The sequence below is a fragment of the Cydia pomonella genome, chromosome 9 (assembly GCF_033807575.1).
Source record: "Cydia pomonella isolate Wapato2018A chromosome 9, ilCydPomo1, whole genome shotgun sequence".
NCBI lineage: Eukaryota > Metazoa > Arthropoda > Insecta > Lepidoptera > Tortricidae > Cydia > Cydia pomonella.
The window spans coordinates 256,322-282,055 of NC_084711.1; the positions used below are offsets into that span (position 1 = coordinate 256,322).

A 25,734-nucleotide genomic window follows, 5' to 3' on the forward strand; every position below is an offset into this window, starting at 1 on the left:
TATTTCAGGAGGAATGGTTGAATATAATTTATTGTTGTAACCGCGTTGAGCTCTCATTATATTTCAAACAACTACGTTTTTCTGAATCTAAACTCAAAATAGCATTTACTTTCATATCGCAATAAACAGCAATCTTTTAAAATGAACTACTTATATAACATATATAATCAGTCATATATCTATGCCGGGTACTAGATTTCGTTTCCAAAACATTGCAGAGGAAATATAGGTAGAGCTAGTAATAGTACATTATTGCAAAGGCCGGGAAAGGGCAATTGGTGGATGCGTTTTGAATCGCGTCGTCTGACAAAGAAGACGAATCCACGATTTGATGTTTCTGCCGAGGCATATATAGCGCTTTTCTCTAAACATGCGAGGAAATAAGGTAAAATAATCATTATTTAAACATCACTCAAATCGATCCTTGACATCAAAAATGTCAAAAACAATTTCCCTCTTTCTTTCCCAAAAGCGCACCATATTCTGCCATTCAATATAATACTGCAATAAAAAATAATAATCATGCTATATCATACGTGCACGCATGGAATCCTTAAAAAAATATAAAAGTTATATGTAGTCTTTGATTTAATTAAGCTGTATATTCGCACGATCATTCACGACGGTCTTGTAAGAACAAGACATAGCTTGAAATGATGCTGACCGGGTCGTGTAGACGCGGCCCGCGGCTATAATGATTGGCTGTTAGCGGTTTTCTTAGTGGATACACGTTTTTGAAAAGTAAAAAACAATACACGGCCCGATTCGAAGAATGATTAAGACACGTTTAAGATCTTGGAAAGGTGTTTAAAAGATCGCTAACTAAACGTCATGTTTGATTCCGCTGTGATCCCAGTAAGATCTATCTACGCTATTTCTAACGTCAAAGTGACATTGGTTGCCCGAATCGAGCTGCTTCTGTCAATTGTACGGCATACAAACGATATCTAAATGAGAACTTATCGATATCGTATCTCTTTCTTCGAATCGGGCCGACAGTGATGAACTTCTCGTCCGCTAAAACATGACAATAATTTTGATTTGAGTTTGACCATAATGAAGAACTTCCCATCCTATTTTTGCTACAATAAAGTAAACATTTTCTAGCAAAACAAAACCAAACATTTTCTTTATGTAAAATTTATACTTGTTTTAACTTTTATTCGTAATTTGGATTGTATGGCGACGGCTAGGTTCGTGTTACTAACCGCCTTTAAAGCTAATAAATACGTATAATTTGCAAGATGTCTCTGTAATGTTTGATTCGTACGTCTAGATCTAGAATATTAAAAAATACCCAAATTTGAAAACTAATTTATTACGTGATCTTAAATTTTGAATGTTTTTAAATATTTTAGTAACTTTGTGTAGAATAATTTGTTACGATCTCGATGATTGAAAAACTTATTGCATTTAAATTAAATCTATTACTAAAGTTTTGATTACATTATATTTAATAGTAAGGATTTGTATGCACTGGGCTATACGTTATACACGCATGTGACATAAATACGCATTAACTAAAAAATACATATTAGCTGAAACAGATCCCTTAAGGGATAAGTTCGCCTTTGTACACACAGATTGTATTTTAAATTTGCTATGCACTTGTGTTGGGCAATATGGGTCTTACTCTTTATTTTTTAATCAAATGAAAAGTCATCGGTTTGGGCAAGGTTCGAACTTGCGACCTTTCAGAGCACCGGACCGATCGCTCTCGAGACGAAAGTTTTCATACAAATGTAGTCCTAATTTTCCTCTCTGGACCAGTTCAACCACAGTTATGTTAGATTTTTCGAATTTTTAATTAAGTATTATAAAATTAGGAGCATTTAAAAATTTCTATGAAATCTGTTTTTCGCTCCTTTTTTTACAATAATAAAAAAATTCAAATGTAGGGCGTAATAACGTAGCTATGGTTAATATACATCAAATTATGTAAAAACATTTTCCATAATTTCAATATCTAGAACGGAAAATGGGGACTTCGTTGGTATGGAGAAGTGGCCGTCTGCTTTCCTCTTAACTAACTGAGCTACCGAAGCTTGCTAGAAGCGTGCGAAAGTCTCCATTCCTTCCTTTTTGTTTTCATGCCTTATTCTTAGAACGCACTGCGATTACTTGTTTGCGTTTTCAGTCTAACTTGCGGTTTCAGTCTGACAAGTGCGTGCGCTCATGAAACATGCCGTACGTTACACTTCTTGCGGGTCTGAAAAAAATAATCGCAGTGCGTTCTAAGGTTTAGGGAGGTTGCAAGGTCAAATCGTGCCCAGCCCACACCGGAGGAGATTTCCATTTTACATATTATTTAAAAAAATACAGTACTTATCGCTCTCGAACGTATGTGCTTGCTGATAAAAATGTTTTTCATTTCTCATGCTCTGAAAAAGGGTCGTTGTTGTTCTAAAAAGTGCGCAGGAAGTGATATGTTTCTACACTAGAGCATTTTACTTTCGAAGTACGATTTTTATATTTTAATTTTTTACTTTATCAATTGAAATTTGGTTTTACATATGTACTTACATGGATTTGTTATACAATTTTGCATTCTGATATTTAGCCCCATTCAATAAATAATGATACTTTTACTTAAATGCTTATTTGAAAGTACCCTCCAGAAATGCTTCAAAAAATATACTTAGTCATGTTAAAAAAACACATGTATATTACTTTTCTCGTATTCGAAATGAAGAGTAGAGTGTTTAACTCGGGTGAAAGGCATTATTACGAGCGGCAAACTACCTCGGCAGAAATGAGTGCCTTTCATCCCTTGGTTAACAATACACTATTATTTATTAATGTATCTTTTTGTTTATAAATTAATTACATTATTAATTTATAAACATTTTTTTTTTACATTCATTAATTGATTAGCAATAATTATCAATCTGTTTGAAATGCGACTGCTTAACTAAACTGACGACTCGGACAGTGATCCCGGTGCAACAAGTGCAAGTGCACAGGCGTGTAAACAGCGTAATGAGGAACGAGTGCATTTTCATTAAACTGTGATACCTGGCTGGGCTGACAACAGCGGAAAGATACACCTTACCTAACTACTGGAGTAGATTTGCATACAGAGTGATTCTGATCCTGAGAGACTAAATGTTAATCTATAGCCAGGTACTGAGGTGTGCCAATAAAGAGTATTCTGTCTATCTATAAGCCAAAACTTAGCCAAACGCTGTCAAAAATTGAAAATGTAACATTTGCCGATATTTTGTAATACAAAAAAGACATTTGTTTGTAGTTTATTATACGGGTTGTAATGTTTTAAGTGATACAAGATCCGTGTTTTGTAACGATTTAAATTCAGGAAAAAAATTGCAATAACATTAATCGTCTGATTCAAACAAATTTCAATTCCTTATTTTACCCTGTGCTGGGCGGTACATATTTGTCAATAATTCAATAGTATTATGGAATAATATTAACATAAATAAATTGCTCTGATAATTAGATGTAATACTGTCTTACTATTCATAAGTGCTTGCTGCTAGGCCTACATGAATAAAGTATATTTGAAATGAACTGAGCTGTCATGTAACTGAGCTACCAAATGAATGAAATATTAAAATAGTCCAGTGGATAATGTAAATAGCTGTGGGTATAATATAAATTAGGCGGCCAGCGACGCGCGTAAATCCATCGGCGTTGGGCACTTGGACATTTCCTACAGTTTCTGCAAATGGCGACATTTGATAAGTGTGTATGATTATATTTAATCCTACGTGCGTCACTATTTATGATTATAAAGACACTCACTCTTGGATACACCTAAGAATCACCTCGTGATGTGCGGTACAAAACTTGTGAAAGTTTCACATATAAACATTTCCGAAACTTCTGAGATTTATGTATGGGGATCGAATTTTCCATTTCCAAAATGAAAGTTTCCTTTAATTCATTTAGAATTTTCTTCAAGTTTCCGAGAACTGCTCCAACTTTTTTGAAACTTTACCGTACCCAGCCAAGATGCCGATCGTTTGCGCTACGACAACGTAACGCTATCTCTCTCTCTCTATCGCACTAATTTTGTGATATAGAAAGACAAAAAAACCTTAAACTGTCAGTCATCGAGAGTTATATAGTTATGACACATGACACGATAGACGATAAAAACATTAAAAACGCAACCATCATCTTATCTGTACTGTCCGACGAGAATATTATTTTATATACTTACATATACTGGTTGGTTGACTGGTAGAGAATGCCTCAAGGCGTTAAGTCCGCCATTTGTACTCTTTTTGTAAATTTGTGCAATAAAGTTTAAACAAACAACCAAACATACTTACCTGAAGATAGTACTTAGTACAAACACAACAACATAATACATATAAAACTTAAAATCGAAATCTAGAAATAACTAAAACTAATCTTAAAATAAATAAATAAATAATTTTGCAATTAGTTGATTAATTAAAAATTCAACATTTTTGTATCCATAACATTGTCGAGACCAGTTATGACGGTGGTTTCGGGAAAAGGAAATATAACTTTTGTTTTCTGCTTGTGTATGAGCCATTCATCATTGTCTGCGCACACGCCGCGCGGCGGAGCGCGACGCATTGGACGGGTTGGACACAATTAAGTGTCACTTTTGATTGTGACCCGATCAAGGACAGCGTGTATCCGGTGTGAAAGGGAAAGTAGTTGATTCACTTTTGAGAGCTGGTCATGATGGAGCTGAAAAGCGGGAAGGATTTTGAAATAGACAATTCTAACTCAAACATCGTCTAATTTTTCTCGTAAGAATCATCGCAATGAACAATGGACGATTGAAAAGTTTACTTTCGTGTCTGAACCCTGCACGTGAACGAACGTGTGCTTATTTGATTGTATTCAGCAGTATTGTTTGTACTAGCTGAGGACATTAAAACTGACTGCTCAAGGACAACTTGTATCTAGTGTGACATGGAAAGTGTTGATGACTGAAATGAAACAACGTAAGAAGCAGTGTTCTAGATTCTCGATCGGTATTTCGTCGTGGCCTACCGTTCTTATTAAAGTTATCGGGTCTAGGCCCCAGACGTACGTGTACTTGTTAGATCCTAGTTATTCATCATTGTCTGCGTACACGGCGCGCGGCGAAGCGCGACGCTGTTCGTTTCACCTGATTACGTGTCATTTGTATTGTGACCCGCCGACCGCGGCAAGGACGCTGCGTTCGTATTGGTGCGTGTGCGCAAGTGAGTCACATGCCCGATATAACCAGTGTACTATGATCTTGAGACTTGAAACAGTAGTACCAGTGACGTTTAATTAGAAGCCACTTGGATGGGACGGTCGCGCTGGCATTCAAATTGCTAAGATGTTTCTCAGAGACACTCCACTCTAGAGCAGTGGTTTTCACTTTCCAGTGACCGCTTTACAGAAAGTTTTTTTTTTGCCAGGGACCACTGTTTGGTAGAAATCTTTGTTGGCTTTATTAGACCTATGTCGAATGAAGTCAACAAAGGCTTGGTCTGCTGCTTGAGCTCTTTGACTTCAGCTCTGGGGATACATCCCCAAACACACATCACACAACACACATCACTAAAGAGTTGCAGTTCATCTCTCTTTCTTTTCTCTTTTCTCTCTTTTGTCATTGATCCTCGCTCTCTAGAACCTTAACAGCCACGTAAGTACCAAATGTGCGGTTCCTGAAGAATACTCTTACACGAAAGCTCGAGATGCATTCCATGCTATATGTATGCTTGTTTGCCACTCACGTCTACTCGACTTCCACGGGATAACTTTATTCGACTCGTGCTTGTTCGATAAGAATGATATTGGCTGACGTTTGCGTGTGTCCGGTATTCGAAATGGAAAGTTGTTGATTTCGGCGTTTCGTGGAAGTCCGCAATTTGAGCGAAAGTGTATAGGTATTATAAAAGCATATGCAATGACGCGTGGTGCACGTCTCTTGTTACACGCTTTTGTCCATTTTAAAATGTTTTATGTACTTAATAAGCGTTAACGCTAAGGTAGTGTGCTGTACCCAACCACAATTGAAGCAGCTAAATTACTTTTAAACAACAAATGCTTGTAAATTTCCGTAGATTTCGGAATGTTTCCGTTTAGATTGAAGAGAAGACTTTTCTTATGTGTCTATAAATGGGTGAATCAACTGTTTCTTGTCACTTGTGGCAATGGTTACAGATACCTGGATCACTCTTGATACCATTGATTTAAAATATTTACATTTTATGGTAGTTATAAGCCCTTTCCATAATGGGTAATCTACAGTCGAGTTCATAAATATATGAGCAAATCCAAGGCTTCAAAAATAAATGAGCATAGAAAGGTAGAGGTACACATGCATCTGAACAGATTAACCATTCAAAAATATGTACACATATCACCTGCCATATAAATCCATATTAATGTTTGTTTAGATTATGGTAGTTTAAATATTTACGAACTTACACTGTTCACATAAAATTGTAAAACGTTAGTACAAATATTTTTGTGCCACTACATGCTTATAAATATTTGAAAAATCTTTTGCGTAGGCATTTGTGTACTTTCATTTAGTCAAATAATTTTGAAAAATATTTGTACACATATTTATCAGTTTTCAGTTGCTTAAATATTATTGTGATACTTGCTCAGATTAATATGACAGGTGATATTCAATTGCATATGTACCTTTCTATGCTCATTTATTTTTGAAGCCTTCGATTTGATCATATATTTATGAACTCGACTGTACTTGGCATATTAGTAGAATGTAGTGTAACATTTCTTCTAACAAAGTATGTTACTATTCTGGCTGACGTGACAGAATAACTACAAAAAGTTAATCTACTTAAATTTGTTCCTGTTAAATTGTTCTAACAAAAAGACCACAACAACTGAAACTCATCGCTTTTAAAATAAATGAAATGAGAGTTTTTAAGACCATTGACTTCATGAATTTAGGTATTTTACGAGTTCAATGCCTCAATCAATATGAGTATAAAAAGTTTCATCGACTGAAACTATATTTGCAACAAACAATCAACTAACCATTCGTGGATCTTATTGCAGCGAGATAAAGTCTAATATTGATTTAATTCTTTTGCGTTTAGGTACCTCGTAATCGCTGAGCTATTTTAGATGCTGATAATTGATAAATTTGGAGCTCATCGGTCAAGTCAATTATAGTACCAAACGATCAGTATAAACAGAGCGATTAAATAGGCTGTCCGAAATAGCTTCTAATGTGCGAGGCCATGGAGCCCAACGTTCTGAAAGGAAAAGGAAATAAAAATGTAACAATTTATACACACATACGATCTTCATCGGTTAGAAGGAAGGAGTTTATGGAAAAGTCCAGCGATCTCGGATTCCGATCTCGTGGAAGTAATTCTTGGTCATAACTTCAACCCAGCCGCGCCTGGGCGAGGATTAGGCGATATATACGATGCTATACAATGTATTTTTAAATGACTAACTTTTGTCTAACTTTATTCTTTGTAGAACTTGTTAGTACAACTGTCATTATAACCCCAACGCAAATAAAACTCCTCTAGGAGATGATTTATATATCATAGGCTACGGAGACTGCTTACCATGAGGCAGCCACCGACGTAGGTAGTATAAAAAAAAATATTAAAAAAAATCGTAAATTGGTTAAGAGCAATGCCCGGATTGCATAGCTTGCAGGTTTAAGTCATGCCAGAAACGTATTTTTTTCCATTTTGGAGTATCGCTCGCAGACGTATTTGCTAGTTAAAAAAATATTTATACATGATAAAAATATTATATACGTTAATATTGGTTTTATTATATGGCTGTGCTAATTTTAACCCAAATTCGTTGGGGTATTTTCAAGCGATTCAGCATAAAAAAATAAAAAAAGCATTTATTTCGTTAAATAGTATACAACATAACACATTCATGGTTGGGACTGCAACCATCAATATCCCAACATACTAAGAATCACCTTTAAAATTAGTTGGACGCTTCAATTGAATGGGCTAAAACAAAGCTGGCTGGCCAGAATGAAAGAATACGTGTACCTTCGAGTGGTTTAAACGTTAAATCATAACCGTGAATAGATGTGCTAGTTCCTTCGTGGCACGAATTGTGTTCTAATTGAGTTGTGAAGTGCACGCTGGTATTCACAAAGCCAACTTACCGTTTCAATTTAGGCTGACCAGTATCACCACCAATTCGTAGTCATGATTTTTAGGGCTCCGTAGCCAAATGGCAAAAAACGGAACCCTTATGGATTCGTTTTTTACGAAACTATAATAACTATATTGTTGAAACTTGGTAAGTAGATGTATTCTGTGAATCGCATTAAGATTTTCACACAAAAAAAATATTTTTTGGGTATTCCCCTTATTAAATATTTTTTTTCATCAAACCCATACGTGTGGGTTATGTCTTCAAAAATCTAAGAAAGCAAATGCAGGTAGTAAATTGGTCTGTGATTTAAAAACACAGCTTCTACTCGTAATAGGAACATATTCGTAGTCGAGTCGAGTCGAGACTTATGAATGGACGGGCGGTAGCCAGCTGGCCGCCGTGCTGGCCTATTGTGCTACTGGTTTTGATGCGTCAGCAACGGAAATAGCCAAACATACAGTCAATAAATTTATTTATATATGCCACTATATACTCTGTTATAATGACAGCCTAGGGCGCAGATAATTAAATTCCTTGACTGTACGTGTTAAATTTTACGCCAAGTGCGACAGCATTGATGCGCTATGCTGCAGCTTATAAGTAAATGTCAATGTCGATGTCCTGGATAATGGACATTTTTTTTTATTATTAAAAACTCTTGAGGATTCAGAATTCAAAATTCAAAAATGTATTCTGCAAGTAGGCCTCAAGGGCTCTTTTACAAGTCAATACAACCTTTATAGTAACATCATATAGTGACTAGGGATTGCAAACCGGATTGATTTTCAATCCGGCCGGATCCGGCCGGATTTTGACCATAACCCGGCCGGATCCGGCCGGACCGGATCCGGTTTGGTATAGGGATATCAAAGTTAATTAAATGACATATTTTTCTAGTCTTTTGCGTAATACGTATTCCTAAATCTATAATTTGAAGTTAATTAATAACTTCTTAACAATAAAATAACCCTTAGTAGTAAAAAGTGTGTCATTGTCAATATCACTTAAAAACCAAAATATGAAATTGGTCATTTATTATATATAACCCATTCACAAATGCTCAAATTTTCGTTTACAATTATAAATTTGATTAGTTTCCAAAGCCCGGTAATGGGATGTGGGGTGGGAATTGGAACTCCTTGAAAAGACAAGTTTTCGTAACTGTTCCTTGATTGAATTCTTTGTAACGATGACATCCATTCTAGTAAGAAAATTAGATATTTTACTATTAACCAAAATAATGTTAAATTTTCCCTCCTTTTTGCCCAAGAAAGTAGTAGACTGTATGATTTAAAAAATTTAACTTTTTTTTAATTTACAGAAAATTATATTGGTCAAATTATAGGGAATGGAACACAACACAACGATCTCATGCGAAAAATAATAGAGTGTAGGATTGAAATCCATCGCGGAAAGGGACTCCCTAAGAAAAGTTACATGGATCAAATAAAGAATTAGCTAGACGTAGAGTAGCATGTACCATGAAGGAAATTGCATAAGATTGAATGAAATTGTAAATGCAAAAGATTCTCTCTCAAATTTTAATACAAAATAAACAATATTTTTCATATATATATCATAATATATATAAAATCGAAGTAAACTAAAGATTATCAATGTTATCATTTCAATTTATACATTCATTTTCATTACAATCTTACCATCATATATTCATTCACACTTGTAACACATATTGATTAGCCCAACTCTAGTCGGTTGAGTACCGCCGACTTAATCCTGCTCATTTGTTTACTTTTAATCTCCTATCACAACATTATGACACTCTTTTCTTCTCTTTAGCATAAATTACAAATGCCTTCCGTGACATCTCCATCGTTTAATTTTTCCTTCTATTACAGTATTTATGTTATCTTCGCATCGTGCCACCAACATGAAAGGCAACTTCTGTTCCCAGTCATCGTCATAATAAATATATTTTTATTTAACTAAATTTAAACGTTATCATTCGTTTTATGCTCTGTTCAACTTCATACCTCTCATCCGTCGCCTTTTCCTCATCTAAACCGCACAGTGCGTGCTGTATTTAGGCGTTTTTTTATATGACCGGATCCGGTCCGGATCCGGTGATTTTTACCGGATCCGGTAGCTCCTGAAAAGTGCCGGATCCGGCCGGATTACCGGATCCGCCGGACCGGATTGCAATCCCTAATAGTGACATGAAAAATACATAACAACATTTATAAATACAACAGCCTATACCTGGGTAAACATTACATTATAATAATCTTAAAATAAATAAAATAAAATAAATATAGAAGAACCTATCATTATCATCATCATTACAGGTCACCCCAAGATTTGAGGCCCAGGGCTTGACGGTTAATATTAAAACTATCAGAATACAAAAACAAAGAGCTGTTCTAAGCACCAAGGGTTCTAGGACATCTAAATTTAGCTGTTCTAAGCACCAAGGGTTCTAGGACATCTTAATTTAGCCCGCATAGTTAAAACACTGTGCAAATGGAAAAAGTTGAACATTGGAAAACTCGTGTGGGTTTGCAGCGTTCTGCACTCTTTTATTTGACCACATATGCGGTTATTTTCAGAACTCATTAATTTATCAGAATAGACAAATAAGTATAATCTCGTTTCCCTATGACCTTTTCTTTTTTGGAAGTTTAACGTTTCATGGTACTTGAGGTCTTATTAAACGTTTGCGAAATTAAACAGTATTATACGTATATATTATTGTTGTTTATATGTAGTTATCTACATATTTCATTCATAATTCATAATCATTAATTTGCATATAAAAAGGGTTTACATAAAAGATGTTACAATAGTTACATGTCTTAGCCTTTCATATTAGCCTTTTTAGGGTTCCGTAGCCAAATGGCAAAAAACGGAACCCTTATAGATTTGTCATGTCTGTCTGTCTCTCCGTTTATGTCACAGTCACTTTTTTCCGAAACTATAAGAACTATACTGTTCAAACTTGGTAAGTAGATGTATTCTATGATTTTTATACAAAAATAGATTTAAAAAAACAATAAAATTTGGGGGTTCCCCATACTTAGAACTGAAACTCAATTTTTTTTTTCATCAAACCCATACGTGTGGGGTATCTATGGATAGGTCTTGAAAAATGATATTGAGGTTTCTAATATCATCTTTTTCTAAACTGAATAGTTTGCGCTGACAGACACCCCCTGTAACTTCTAAAATAAGAGAATGATAAAACTAAAAAAAATATATGATGTACATTATCATGAAAACTTCCACCGAAAATTGGTTTGAACGAGATCTAGTAAGTAGTTTTTTTTAATACGTCATAAATGGTACGGAACCCTTCATGGGCGAGTCCGACTCGCACTTGGCCGCTTTTTTATTTTAGCAATAAGTACCTACATATACTGAGTACATTTATATATTATGAACCTATATTTAGATTAACATAAATCAAGTTTTAGTGTTCTTTACATACCCCGAACCAACTTTGCTTCACTGTTTGGCCTAAAGGTTGACAGGTAGAGAATGCCGCATCATTAAGTCCACCTTTTGTAACATCAGTCGTAAAAGTGCATGGTGAATTTATCAATGAATTTATTCATAATGTCTCCATGCAATTTCGCAGCTCACTGTGACTGTTAACTTTTTACTGTGCAATAAAGTTTAAATAAATAAACAGTTTTTAGAGATTTTGTCAACTAAGCAAAGATTTTAAAATAAATTTTGCTCCTGTAGATTCATCTTGCGTAGACATTGCGTTTTCAAATCACCCAAGACGATTGCAATTGTATTATCCTAGTAACCGAAGCCAATTTGAAAACTTCTTCAACTACACGCTATTTTTTGTATAAATTGTACGGTGGAAATTGGACTCCTCTGACGACTTTAATAGGAGTTTTTGTGTTTGTAGCGTATGATTACTTCAATCCAAGAGCAAAAAGCCGTAATGATGACAAAAACTACGCTTTATGATAATGATAGGTACTTCTACAGTCAAAAATATTAACCAAGCAGATACCTACTTAAGCATTTTATATAAATATATCCATTTAATTAAAATATCACTAATACCTGCGTAACAAAATTATAACAATTTTTTGGAACTGAAGGAGGGGGAAATAGATAATATATCAGACTGTTTTGATTTTTCAAGCTTATTTTTATCTCTGTATACTAAAACCAAAACCAAAAGTACAATAAAAATAACAGACACGAAAAAATATTGATTAAATACATAAAAAAAAAAGAATCTAGAATATTTCATAACATCTTAACCAATGTTATATGTAATTTCATTGTAATGATAACCTAATAATTTTATTGAACTGAAATATTAAGAAACAAATAAGTATAAATATCGCAATGTATATAAACGTATATAGGAATTTATGACGTGTATATTTGACCAATAACTTGACCTTATGGTGTTATATTTACCTCTCTGTAAGCGACGCACATTCGATCGTCCACCGCCGCCGCGGCCGTTTCTTGTAATACTTGTAATAAATAGTCGACATGTTATCGCCGTGCTGCATTCACCCTAATGGGTGCATTTCAATCCTGGGATTTATCTTAGAGCCTACAGATTACGAATAAAATAACACTTTCGCCGGAGACGTGTATATTATAAAGACTGTCGATCTCAATACTATGAGGATAATATTGTAGATGGCATATTAGAAACTGTGATATAATGACTTTGATAAGCAGGTGCTACCCCTATACAGCTCGCTCCCTTACGCGTTGAAAGATCTGCCATCTAGTGGCTTAAATCGATAACTTCAGCTTGACATGAACACTGTTCACGAATGAAGTGGTGCCTACTATAATATGCTCCATAAAGTTATGTAAGTAACAAGCACAAAAAACTGTGTTTAAGCGATATTCGACATTCAAAATGAGTGCCAGATATGGAATTGTAATGTTCATGCGCGTGGCTTCAACTCAATATCAACTTCGAGCTTGTCAGCAAGTTTCACGATGACGCGCCATACATCACAGGCGTGGCATTGAAAGGGTTGAACGCGCTTTTCATGAGCTCGTCTCTGGTTTATCGTTCGGAGCTTTAGTAATGGTCTTCGGCGACAATCCTAGCCGTGTCCAATCAGAACACGAAGGTCTTACGGTCTGACGTAAGCGGCTTACGATTTACTCAATTGTATAATAGAGCTTAAAAACGCCAACAAAAACTTTAGCTACGTGACTCAATTCTAGATTTGGAGTGGGACGGTTTTAAAAACGGATCAATTTAGATAGCTGAAACGTTTATTTTTATATCCTGAAATTAGTTTTAATACACTGTTTTTAGCCGAGCGTGGCACAACAGCAAATTAGTACATTACGCTACAAGTGCGAAAAATCGCTCGTGTCGATTTAAAACACTCCCTTCGGTCGTGTTTTAATTTATCGCCACTCGTTTCGAATTACCTATTCGCACATGTATCGTACAACGTTTTACAGTACATATAGCCCTTTAAATGTTCGACACAGTAACGTAATATGCTAATTTTCGCACTAGTGCGGTAAAGTAGCACCATATGTACTGTAAACACTATTATGTGTATGCTCTGTATTTTTTTTTATCTTAGACTAGCTTCTGCCCGTAACTTTACTGCTTGGTATACTAATAAAATGTCCTTCCCCGAATTTCAAACTATCTCCATGGCAAAATCATAACTTACGGCGATCGTTCGGGAGCGCTCGTCAGAATGCGATCTGCCCCTGAGCTTGACACATACCGCGCGTGTGCGTCCCGAACTCTTCAAAACATTGTCACACACACACACAAACAGGTTCAGTAGTTTAAGCGTGAGGTGATTACGGGCAGACATACCAGACCGACAGACAGAGTTACTTTGGCATGGAGATAGTTTTGAGATTCGAGGGACATTTGATTACATAATATTAATAGGGATATTGACCAATGTATTATCCCATCGTTATTTTAATATAAAATCTAACAAATTAGGTAGCAGATTGCTCATTCGAACTGTCATTTTAAAATATGGGATACAAAAAACAGAGCTTAAATTTACTGGCGTGGCGTGTCTGTTATTAAGTAATCCATGGTTCGAGAATGTCGTCTGTCGTGAACGATTATCGTTTATCATCTAAAATCTAAACTGTCTCGGCCTTGATGCGGGTTCAAGTGCAACGCGTGGGCTGAGTTGTGAGACCAAATCAATTGATGGGACGATTATTTCCAGTTTTCTCATTCCAGCCATCGCAAACTGAACAAACGCCCAGTAGCTTTGCATTCACAAGTATTAGAAAACTGCGAGGTAAACCTTGTACTGTGGTGTCTGTGTTTATGTAATCCGTGTTCCAGAGTCGTCTGACGTGAACGATCTAAACGGCCTTGGTGCGGGTTCAAGTGCATTGCGTGGGTTGTGAGACCAAATAAATTGATGCCACGATCTATTTCCAGTTTCCTCATTTTTGCTATCTCAGGAACTGACCCAACTTTGAACCGATCACCTATGGAATCCTTGCACCTATGTATCACCATACTCGTACCTGTGTACCTTGACATTTTTTTGTTATCATCTCAGCTTTTAGATCCTGGTTGTGTACTCGGATACTTTGGGAGGCCAGAATACGCTTTCCGACTTTTTCTCCTCCAGTTTCTTCGTCAAGCTCTTTTGTGAGAGCATTCCTCAGACGTGACAACCGCATGATATTACAAGACTGGCGTGTCTGTTATTATATTGTAATCCGTGGTTTGCGAGTCGTCTGTCGCGAACGATTACCGTCTACCATCTAAACTGTGTCGGCCTCGGTGCGGGTTCAAGTGCAACGCGTGTGAGACCAAATTGTTTGATGTGAGTATTTATTTACTCCCAGTTTCCTCATTCCTGTCGCCGATTACCTCAGCCTCTGTGTTACTTTTTGACTTTTGTTTAACCGATCACCATACCAGATACCGATAGTAAAATATAACGTCAGAAAAGCCCTTTTTACTGCCAAAAATAGTAAATGATCACCAAAGTTAAAACTCCATATTAATGTGAAATTATTTATACACTTACTTTCACTTTCACTTCTCAGCTAAGTAGCATCTCACAAAATATACAAGAAGATCTAAATTTATTTAAAGGTCATCGCAAACTATCAAACAAATATCTGAACACGCCTCTATTCGTATGTCGAGGCGCTAGAGTGCGTGATCAGATATTTTTGAGCACCTCGGCCGCTCCGATATATCTGATGGCGACACACCTATATACATCGTGTTTTTTTTTAGTTAATTTCAATGGTGCTTTCCTGAGTTTAAATTCAGTAATTTTCAGAAAGACACCGGTATTCTAATAAATTCCATTTCGCAGATAATCAATAATTTATTTTTATTTTATCAGGCTCTTACGAGCCTGTACATTTGCCTTAGGGCCTCTTTACATATTGATTAGTGTTTAGTACGAGTGTGTACATGTGCTACTAAACGTAAGTACTATTTCGGACGATCGATGTTCGAAATGACATTGATATGTCACAGTTTTCAATTATTTGGTTGGATTAAATGTAATGCCCGTGTACCAACGCTATATGCAACATTTAGTTACTTTTAATTAAAAAATAAATATACAATATACAAAAAATATTTTGTTAAAATTGACTATGCCATTTAGTTTCCTTAAACGTACTTACCCATACCCCGGAGTTAACGGAATTCAATAAAAACTAAGTAAATGGGTAAGGTCGCAAATAATTGTAAATCAACACACTGGAAGATATAACACACTATAACACAATAACGCACTGGAATATTGTAAAGCTTAGTGCTCATTTGACTATGTTAGGTTAAAAAATGCAGTTACAATTTTATATATTTATTTTATTTGTACGAAATTCAAATCCACTAATTAACAATAGGAAGCAAACTTTTCATTTGCATTAGTAATAACAAAATAATTCGAAAAGCTAAAATAATCTTTGTTTGACGTCATCATCACAATAAAATTAATGGTTTACGTTTGACTGAACTGGGCTCCACATACTATTAACAACATAGAGGATTTATATATTTTAGCCGTTCCCTGTACTGTTTTTGCTTTTCGGCCGGAGTAGGCATCTGAAACAAAATAAATAAAAATAATAAAACACCGGAGACGTAAATCTAAAATAAACATCAATAAGATAAATGACATCTTTGTGTTTTCATTAAATATTGTAAAAGTTAAATTTTTAGCAGACTTCCAGCCCATACCCATAGCCGATAACATTCAATAGCCAACAATATTCTTCATACAGTTGCGCAACGAATACACCGAGATAATTTTAAAGATACACCATGGATACACCAATACAAAGTTTGATAAATATCGCACATACCATAATCGTTATACACGGTGCTTAGAGGAACCCGAAAGATTTTAACCACGTACTTCTGAGGCCAAAAGATTAAAAAAATGTTATATCAGTTTCAGTAAATTACGCCAAAAAAAATTTTTTTTTTTTTTTTCAACTTTTGAACGTATTTGTACATAAAAAGTTAATGTTATGGTAAAACTGGCACTGAAAATATTTTTTTACGATTCTTTTTTTGTAAAAACTAGTTCTTGCAAAGGTTACTTGTCACTTTTTGACATCTATCAATAAGGATATTTAGACTACGCCCCATAATGTCATCATCGCGATCAAAAAGGCGTTTTGCACTAAGTTACGATAAGAAGATGTTTTTTTTACATTGGTATTAACTCTGAAACTAGGCGAAATCCAGAAAAGTTTATATGACATTTTAGTCTCTAAAGTGATCAGTAATACACTGTCAAAATCTTTCGGTTTCCTCATGTAGAACCGTGTATATCTGCATAAAGTTACACTTCACTTGTGAGAATAACATAACCCTCATTTTGACTTCGCCAAAATCGGTTACCTTTCGTGTACAACCACCTTAAAAAATTCCGGTGTGTGACATAACATGCCAACATAACACACATAACGAACTGGAACAAACACACTCGAAAATTCTAACCTCAACAACGAATACCAGCCAGAAATTTACTTCGATTTCAATTTAAACCACGAGTTTACTCAGTTCATTGCCTGTACTTTCATAATTCGGGGTGTAATAAACAATAATTTCGTACTTACCTTATACAAATCACAAAACAAATGCCCGAAACATGCGCACTAAAACCAGAAATTTACTGCAGATGACTATCGCGACCACAAAATGAATAGTGATGTGAAAAGTGATATTTGACAGTTTACGTAAGGTGTTGCCACACCTAAAATTGGTCGAATATGTTGCCTAGTCGAGTAAACCAAAAATCTACCGTAATATCAAATTCGAATAACACACTAGAAACATTTTGGAGACACGTTTCAAGATTATGTTTTTTGTGTTCTAGGATTGCTTTATTTAAATAATGTATAGATTATTACACGACATTATTATCGCTATTAAAAGGTACAGTGGAAATTTAAATCCACTACACATATTTTTTTTTTCTATGCAAATTATACTATTCTTGGGTAGTAAGGAGACAATTATTTTTTCTATGGAGGTTGTATTTTGTTCAGTATAACGAAATATTTTTTATTTTTGTAGACGACACTAGAATAAATCTAGTTATTGCTACGTTAAGTTTAGGATATAATTACGACATTCTAATAAAACAATAATGATTTTTCATTGATTAAGCACCTTTTATTCGGATGAAAACGTGGGCTCACTTCAAAATGTTTAAATAGTACATTTTTTTACGACCTTACCCAACTATACTTTGGCTGTGACCGAATATGCCGAAGCTGTAAGGGTTTTTGCGATTTTGGCTACAGAACCCTGAAAAGTCAAGATAGAACAGACAGCTTACAATACCCGTCTAAAATTTTCTAAACTGTCTGGCCTTGGTCCGGGTTCAAGTGCATCGCGTGGGTTCAATAAATCGATGCGACGATTTATTTCCAGTTTCCTCATTCCTGCCGTCGTTCGCCGTTCGGGCCTTGAACTAAAAGTGCTATTTTTAAAACATTACACTACCATCTTAGCAACGTAAGAATACGGTTTCGTGTGCAGTTTTTACTGAATTCATAAGACTTTTTTAGAAAAGATATCACTGGGTAATTGTGCTCCAAATGTTTTTATTCATTAACCCCCTTATTCATAAACGTCAACTAAAGTTGACAAGCCGCTAATAATTGTTTGTCCCTTTCCGACGTATTGCTATGATGGAAAGGGACAAACGATTATTAGCAGCTTGTCAACTTTAGTTGACGTTTATGAATAAGGGGGTGAAACTATATCATAATCGCATTTAAGTGCTACCAGATGATAATTAGTGATGATTTACTTTGAATCAGCATAATAAACATTACCAACATACCACATGCAATATATTAATCTAGACACGCGGTAGCGTGTCCAGCCAAGTACAAATTAAAAAAACTTCGAAATTTGGAGCAAAGTAAGCATACGTAACGGTACCTAATATTCAGTGATATGTGATATTTTAGAATTCGATAAGTCGTAGAAACATGAGAGTAACCCATACTGTACCCATAAAATAGGAATTAAGTCATAGACAGTCTTGCCTTAACGTACCTACGTTTGTCCTTCCATGTCAAGTAGACTTGCGTTATGGTCAAAACATTTCCCAACAGCAGACAACATTGTTATAATATGAACATACGTTTGCTGTATCAAGTGTGATGGTGTGTGTATGTGTATGTGAATATGTGTATGGTACACGCGACGCAACAGTCGCGTGTACTCACTGTCGTTATCTCTCCTAACTTCCACTTCGGCTCTTAAACTTTAGCTCGCCTGTACGAGGAACTACATCGGTATCTATCGGTAGCTAAGGGTGTTTCTATATGGGAAGTATGCCTAATATGGGAGCCTTCCACTTCGGGTCCTAAACTTTGACTCGCCTGTGCGAGAGACACAGTTACCGATAAGCAGTTATACGTTATATCAGTAACTGTGTTTCAATGTGGCTAATGTTGGCGCCTGGCAGTTGATATTAAGTTACTAACTACGACTTACCGGCTGCCGGCTTAGAATTCACTGCGATTAATTTCTTGCGGTTTAATGAACATTGATAATGATGATAATGGATATACGATTGACTTTTTATTTTTAATAATAGTGACGCTCATGTTCCCACGAAATCACCAGTTATTTTCACCAAACTAGATGTTTTTCGTAATGTAACCGCCGAACGAAAGGCTCGCAGCTCTAATTAGGTTATTGATAGATATCTAACTTATAGTAGCTCATGCTCTATTAGCTCTAAAGTTATCGATGAACTAGACAAAGAAACCGTGATAAAATTAAGAGGCTCCATCTCCGGCTAATGGAATGCTAATGCAGATCTCGTCTGCATAGAAAGCGTCCATTTGCGAGGCCAATGGTGCCGGGATTTGTACGCCATTTGTCTTTTGCATTAAACTACAAACTAAGGTATAGTAAGGCCCCTTATACACGGAGGCTTTTTTGATGCGATATGGAAGTATATCGGTATTTGAATGTTACATTTGGTGCTGCAGCGTTGATGTGGGAGAAGCTATTGTGAATTTCCTTGATAAATAAGCTACTGGCAATGACATTTATTGCGATCGCTATTAGAACGTTAAATCTGTCGCTCATTATATCAAAAAGATTGAAGACTGACTGCGAATTCCTTAAAAAACATGAATGCGAAATCAACGATAAATAGTACCTATAAATTATCACTGTCGATTGAGATGGATTGTACTCGTAATATTGGAGAAACAAAAATAGAGAGTATCTAAAGGCCTCTGGTAAGCTGTGCAAAGCTATATCGCTGAAAAATTCGCCATGTGCAACCAGCCTTAGCTACTTAGACGTTCCTGAACAGTATAAGTAGCACTTTGTTACTTTATTTGACTAAATGTATTCAAACTAGCAGGGTATTGTTACTTTGAAGTGAATAAATAGATTAAAAAGTTAACTAAGTAGTACTCCTTTCTCTAGCAAGTTTCAACAGTACATTCGCGTCCTGAAAAAGGCGACACTTGGCATGCACATAGCTTATGTCATGTACTTTGTTGGGCCATAAGTTCTGTAACAAAGGTTTTGACTGATAAAATGTAACTATAAAGTAAAATGTATTGTTACTGGAGCAATAAAAAATATTTACTTCATGCAAAGCTTTTAATAAAAAATTTAGCCATGATTTGAAAGCTTGTTTGAATTTTATTAATGTGAACTGATTTTTAAGCCCTTAATAATTTAGCCGTTATATACTAATTAAAACGTAAAATTATTCGTTGAAAATTTTGATCGCGACTTTATTTACTACTTATTACTGTGAGATTGTCGTTAGACGCGACCACGTGGCTGTATATTGAAAAATTATATGAAATTATTAAGGGCATTAAAAATCAGTTCACATTAATAAAATGCTTACAACTGTTTCTTTATAGGAAAGGAAACTTCTTTATTAGAGCATATTTTGTGAACAGAATCTAATTCTCCAACAAGTCTGTAGTGTACTTCAGTTAATATCCTTCAAACTTAGGGTACTTTTCATAGACATGCTTAGATTTTACTACGGTACAACAAGTAGAATTGGTAAAAAAACAGTACAATAGCAATGTAGTCAGTCCAATTCACACGGACTATATATTAAAATAGAGATAAAAGACCCAGATTTTGCGTTATGCAAGATTCAAGCATGTTAAAACAGGAAAGTAAATAGTGAATTAAACCTTGAAAAGTAGCGTGTTTTTTGTATGTGTAATACGTTACTTTATATTGTAAGCAATTCACTACTAAATAAGCTTTTAAACCATATTGTATGAATACTAAAGGATCTGTACCTATAATTTTTAATTACTAAAAACCTTTGTGACAGAACTTATGGACCGACTAAGCAGATACGTAGAGTTAGGCCAAGACCAGTCTGCAACAACTTATCTTGCAGACTTATCTGGGTCTACCTCTGTAAAGGTAACTTGGGGGTGTCAACTGCAGCTGCATTACTGTTGCAGCGCCTTTGCTGCCGCAGCTCTATCTGTTAATTTCCTTGATGAAATGAGTGACTTTCGCCGCCGCATTACTGCCGCGATTGTGACCTTCATTCCGTCACTCATTTTATCAAGAAAATTTACAGATACAGCGGCAACAATGACGCCATAACAGTAATATAGCTGCAGTTGACATCCGAAACTAACACATGTTGCTAGGAATTATAGCTTTCGAATTATGCGTAGCGCATAAGTATAACAATTCGATATGCTCATGCAATTTTTATCGTCATTGAACCATACAATTTCGTCATTCCACTCAAATAATAAAGTAATTGACAGCCCCCTCAGATACCCCAGTCACAGTCGAACGGCGACGGCGTCAAATGAAAGGACGCCACGCTCCATCTGCCGCGGGTCCGACCCGCACCCGTCAACTGTCACCTGTCAATAACTTTGCCGTACACAGATTAATAAAAAATAATTTCACTTTGGACAAAGGAACATCTAGAAATAACTCCATGACGCAGCAAGTCAGCGACCCAAAACAAGTTTTGGCCTCCGACACGAAATAACACATAATATTTTCTATTAAATTTATCTTCTCTTTTCCATCGGCGAACGTACAGACGCGTGAGGTGCAACATGCATCCTTACATTGTGCTTTGTCGACATAACACTGAGGACCTGCCGCGAAAAACGAAAATCAAAATTTCGTTATCTGTCACTCTATTTTAATATGCAAGAGCGATAGAGAGGCAGATAAAGAAATTTAGATTTACACTTTTCGCGGCAAGGCCTCTGATTCGCGCGTAACGATTTGCTTGAAACTGCTAAAGAACGGGAATCAGTCCCGTTGTCAGTATTCTTTTTGGATTGCGCATTTTAGAACAATATTTAATCTTTTTAGCTTTTGTGCATAAATTGTTATAAATTTTTAAAGCGCATTTGAGACCTATGTTCGTATTTTTTTTTTACTATTTAGCGAAAGTCAAAGTTTCTAAAGAAATTCCTCCAGTCTTAAATTTTTGGCAACCGTATTGTTATCTAGAAACGCGGTACGATTTGCTATTGCTGAAAGTAAAGCTTTATCTTAGACTCTGTCGTCACTTTCCATCTGTAGACTACCTAGGGTCAAATGGTCAAAGAATACATAGTCGTTACGTCCAGAATTCAAAAGTCAATAGTTCATTCCTAAACATTCTGAAATAGCTTACTGTCTTTGTTTTTACACGTACATAATGTAGTACATACATTCATAACTTAGGTCCAACACGACCTGCCCTGTCCAAACAGGCTATTGTCCCCTGGCTGACGAGACATTGGGGTAACGCAGTTGTCATGCACGTCAACTGTCGAATAACCGTGACATTGCATGAGTGGCGCAAAGTGTATTGGACAGGGGTCGAGCGGAACGCGGGTATTGAAAACTTAAGAGGAAATACGAGCCGAGTTTCTTTTCAAATTTGTCAATTTTAAGTATGTATGTATCTCTGCAGCACTGACAAAAGGGCGGCTCCTAAAATTAATGCGATAACAACGGCAGCTTAGGCAAAAAATCCTGCGAAAAAATCTCAGGAATCGAGGATTCGTTCTCGACTTTATCCTCCTCCAAAACTTAACCAATTGTAACGATGTTTTGGATACGTAACGAGATAGTAATTATCTGTGTACTAACCGTTTTAATTTTTGCGTGTATTGTATCTGATTGTACCTTTGATAGACGTCTGTTTACGGCACGTTTATAATAACCTAGTTCTTAAAACAAGAATATCAAAAAAAACCAACGCGTACAGACATAGGTATTGGTAATATTGAACTCATAATAGTAAAAAAAAAAAATCTAGGGCCAAAATCCAGAGAGGAAAATGTCGAGAACGTTTGTATGGAAAAATGAGCACTAATGTATCTTGTTAAGAGTCATCGGGAGCGGTGTTTGGCGGTGGGTTCGTGTTACTCTTATCATTTTTAAGGCAAAAATAAAACTAACACTCTAATTTTCCTCAATATTGGATGTGCAATTTTCGGAAGCTCTAGTAAAGCTAGACTTATACGATTTCCCTTGGGTCTACACAAGATAAAAATACTTTAGTAGTTTTGATTTCAAATTCATCGTTGTCTACGGTTACCAGGAGAATTCTAAGCGGGCTAAGGCTTCAAATGTGCATTATTTTGCAGGATGACATCCTCTGTAGATAATGAAAACACTGTTCTTCAAGACTTCTCTGTGTAAGCATTATGAATAAATCAGATAATTGGCGTAGCTAAGAACAAGCCTAATTTTAAATTGTTTGGTCGACCACGAGTTTAATTAAAACACAATTAGTTAAACAAGTACAATTGTTTTTTTATAATGCGAGGCAAACTGGCATTTAACATTTAGAAGTGAAATATTAAAGTGGTCCGCTTCTCGTTTCATGCCTGGTAACAACGAAATTAATGAGGTTGTGTTTTCGGGCGTGTATAAAATGGAACGTTGTCGTAAGTATAATTTAACAAACCGCAACCAGCTGTTGTCACGCAACGTCTAGTTAAGTAGAAGTACCTATCATAGATTTAAGTATTTTATTTATACACTATGTCGGCGGCAAACAAGCTTATGGCCCACCTAATCATCATTACAAGTGCCTATAGGTAGCGGGGGCTGCTTAACATAACTATTTTTTGTCAAGTAGAAACCTCTTTGAGCGATACCAGTCCAATTGCTGCTACTAACTGAGCTACCGAATGAGCAGCTGAGCAAGTTCGAGACTTGTCGGAGGTGGTGATTTTTTAAATTTTTCTCGTATACCGTATACGAGATTTTATCGAATGTCGTAGTGACAGCAAAATTTGTATGGAAACTTTGAAAATCATTCACCAATCTATGTCTCGAACACGAGATTTCCTCGCATAGACGTCGGGTCGCAACGCCATGTGAAACTTGCCTAAAATTCCCAAGAGTCTTGATTTTTTTTATTTGTCTTGATATTAAAATGGGCTCTCTAACCTCACCCGCGGCCCTCGATCCCACCATAAATCAACTTATTTCTGTCTCGTTTATTCCCGACGTATTTATTTCAATAACTCGTATTTCTGGCCGCATTCATCACATCAGTGACGCAGGCGCCGCTCGCACAAACTTGACGCAAATTCGAACATACATTCCGATATCAAAATGATGTTAATCCGTTATCATTCGCGCTTTCGCTCGTAATTAGTTTTGCTAGCCATTTTCCGCAAATCGACAACTATTGGCTATTTTCTGTGTAAAACGAGGGGCGTAGCGAACGAAACGCAACTGTCACTGTCGCACTAATGTAGTGAGTGAGAGAGAGATGACTACGCTACACTATGGAGCGTTACCGATTGGCACGTTGGCTATCAAGCCCAGCTCCTCCACGAAACCTAGCAATGCATACGCGGGTGGATTCAATCCTTTGATACCTATGGAAGTGTCCTACGTGCGCGATCTCCGAATGCCGTTGGGTCGCCGCGCCGCGTCGCGTCGCGTCGCATTCGCGAGTCATCGCCCACGTAAGCCGCGCTGCTAGTGTACACGTAGTCCCTCGGTGTTTGCTTCTGCATACTTCTACCTTTTACAGTCTAGTAGTAGCACGGGCGAATGATAACAAAATGACATCATTTTGACGTCCGAATGTAAGTTCGAATTGATTTTCTTATTAAATGGAGTCGGCGACGGAAAAAAACCTGTGTAATTTATTGGCCGATTCCTATTTCTGCGAGAACTGGGTAACGGCATGCATAGAAACACGATTAAACTGGAGTATGGGCTAAAAATATCGCAGTACTTATATATTTATGTAGGTGTAATAGTAAGATGATTAAAACAAACTCCCGATAGTCGAACGAGACGTTCGCACCTATACAGGTGAACCACATTTGATATTGTACGAGTAATATTTAATCATTTTAGGCTATATAGTAATCCCGTAAGGAAGATGTAAGCACGTAATACTGCTCGCCCTTCGAGTTGGTCAAAGACGCCTAGTCTTACTAGGAATGGCATGTAATATGCGAGAAATTGGGACCGGTTTTACCGTGGCGGAGTGGCTTAGCGGCCTAGGGGTTCAAGGCGTTAGCCCGGAAAGGTAAAGACGCCGGTTCGAATCCGGCCTTCACCGCTGGAGGGTTTCGTCACTATTTTCAGTTTATAGTTATAAAATAGTAGTGAGACTACCTTAAAGACACAAATTATTTTATTTATTCCTCCTAAAGTTGTCATTTTAGGAAGTTCGTTAAGAGTCACATGAACCTAGCCACTTGTAAGGAGTCTTACGCTCTCTTTATAAGACGATATGATTAAATAACATGAAATCTAACCACCTAAGTACCTAACCTACCTATAATTGGCTCTTTGTTATTTATATATATAACTATTGTGCAATTTATAGCTGTTGGTTCTCCGAACAATAAATAAATAAATAAATAAATTGTACATGAACATTAACATTATATAATTATTATATCTATTTGTGGTAGGTACTGGTTTTGTTGCTAGGTATTATAATACAAATATATAGAAAGACTAGAAGATTTACATACAAAACTTCGACTCGCTCTATTTTCTTTGTGTAACAATTTCTAGCCAAGAAAACTAGTACCGGACAAATATATGTTACTTTAATGGTACGAGTAACATTTCATGTAATTTAAGCACGGCGTTTTAAAATAAGATTGTAACTTCGATGATATGGGAGCGAACTTTAGACTTAAGAAATAATCATCATC

At 36.1% G+C, this 25,734-nt stretch overlaps 1 long non-coding RNA gene across 1 annotated transcript; it reads right to left on the reverse strand.

The window, feature by feature from the left end:
• Positions 1–15,880: 15,880 nt before the first annotated feature.
• LOC133521023 (uncharacterized) lies at positions 15,881–17,612 on the reverse strand. The gene is made up of 2 exons (XR_009799854.1): positions 17,161–17,612; positions 15,881–16,138 (listed from the first exon to the last, which is right to left on the reverse strand). It is a non-coding gene; the product is annotated as an uncharacterized LOC133521023 (long non-coding RNA).
• Positions 17,613–25,734: the final 8,122 nt, after the last annotated feature.